We start from the raw sequence: 2,500 nt of genomic DNA, 5'->3' as shown, positions 1-2,500 counted from the left end.
ACTATACACTACACACTATACTACAATACACTACACTACACACTACACTACACTACACTACACACTACACTACACTACACTACACTACACACTACACTACACTACACTACACACTACACTACACTACACTACACACTACACTACACTACACTGTATTACACTACACACTACACTACACTACGCACTACATTACACTACACTACACTTAACTACAGTACACGCTATACTACTCTATACTACAACTACACTACACTACACTACACTATACACTATACACTACACACTACACACTACACTACACTATACTACACTACACTACACACTACACTACACTACACTACACTATACACTATACACTATACACTACACACTACACTACACTACACAACACACTACACTGCACTACACTACACTATACTTCACACTACACTACACTACACTATTACACTACACAGTACAAAGTACACTATACACTACACTACACTATACACTACACACTACACTACACTACACTACACTATACTTCACACTACACTACACTATACTTCACACTACACTACACTACACTATACTTCACACTACACTACACACTACACTACACTATACACTACACTACACTACACTATACTTCACACTACACTACACTACACTACACTACACTTCACACTACACTACACTATTACACTACACAGTACAAAGTACACTATACACTACACTACACTACACACTACACTACACTATTACACTACACTACACACTACACACTACACTACACTATACTTCACACTACACTACACTATTACACTACACAGTACAAAGTACACTATACACTACACTACACTACACTATACACTACACACTACACTACACTACACTATACTTCACACTACACTACACTACACTACACTATTACACTACACAGTACAAAGTACACTATACACTACACTACACTACACTATACACTACACACTACACTACACTACACTACACTATACTTCACACTACACTACACTACACTATACACTACACACTACACTACACTACACTATACTTCACACTACACTACACTATTACACTACACAGTACAAAGTACACTATACACTACACTACACTATACTTCACACTACACTACACTACACTATACTTCACACTACACTACACTATTACACTACACAGTACAAAGTACACTATACACTACACTACACTATACTTCACACTACACTACACTATTACACTACACTACACACTACACTACACTATACTTCACACTACACTACACTATTACACTACACAGTACAAAGTACACTATACACTACACTACACTATACTTCACACTACACTACACTACACTATACTTCACACTACACTACACTACACTATTACACTACACTACACACTACACTACACTACACTATACACTACACTACACACTACACTACACTACACTATTACACTACACTACACACTACACTACACTACACTATACTTCACACTACACTACACTATTACACTACACAGTACAAAGTACACTATACACTACACTACACTATACTTCACACTACACTACACTACACTATACTTCACACTACACTACACTACACTATTACACTACACTACACACTACACTATACACTACACTACACACTACACTACACTACACTATACTTCACACTACACTCAGTGTTGGGGGTAACGAGTTACAAAGTAACGGATTACAGTAACGATATAACTTTTTTGGGTAATGAAATAAAGTAACGCATTACACAAAAAATATCGGTAACTACACTACTTTACTAGACTATAGGAACGCGCTTTCCTGCGTTACCCAAGTCGTGTTTGCCTGCGTGTAAAGCTCTGATCTGTTTGTGGTGCGTGCATGTCTGTCTGTCTGTCTGTGTGTGCGCGCGCGCGCTTGCACCGTTGTCATAGAGATCGATTTGAGTGACGTAGCTGCTGGTGCGAAGGGGAGCGGGAAATGGAGACGGAGACAGGGGGTTTCGGCCAGTGGCGATATTCACATTTCTTTCAGTTTATTGCTCGAAAGGACAAAAATATTCGCGTGAAATGCACTCTATGCCCAGGCAGCAAGTACTGGCCATCGGGACTACCGGGAGATTCCCAGTGGGCTGACGTGCCTTTTGGGCCGACATCTCATACTTTTTTTTTTCTTTTTCAGTTTTTTTTTTTTTTTTGTCTTAACGGACCATAAAACTCGTACATCGGCGGCCCATTCGTTTTGCTTAATTGGCGGCGCTGGGTTAAGTAAGTGCGTGCCGGTGTAATGCATTAGTTAAAAAAGTCTTCGTCAGTTTTTTTTTTCCTGATAGCTGACCGGCCCATGAAACACCTTGGCCGATTGGATCTTTTCTTGATTGACACTGGGCTGGTCCAATCACATCTTTAAACACCTCCCCCTTTGGGCTTTGAGCGAGCGTGCAGTGTGTCAGTGTGTATCTGTCAAAATAGTCTGAGAGATGGAGAAGAAACACAAGGAATGTGC

At 39.9% G+C, this 2,500-nt stretch overlaps 1 protein-coding gene across 4 annotated transcripts in view; it reads left to right on the top strand.

Annotated features, from left to right (window-relative positions):
- Nucleotides 1–2,500, top strand: part of LOC309494446 (immunoglobulin like domain containing receptor 2) — a 34,466-nt gene that overhangs the window by 16,525 nt on the left and 15,441 nt on the right. The gene's annotated exons all lie outside the window — the stretch shown is intronic.

Source organism: Leuciscus leuciscus, assembly GCF_965113295.1.
Source record: "Leuciscus leuciscus genome assembly, chromosome: 3".
NCBI classification, from domain to species: Eukaryota; Metazoa; Chordata; class Actinopteri; order Cypriniformes; family Leuciscidae; genus Leuciscus; species Leuciscus leuciscus.
This window is presented reverse-complemented; position numbering and strand designations above follow the sequence as displayed.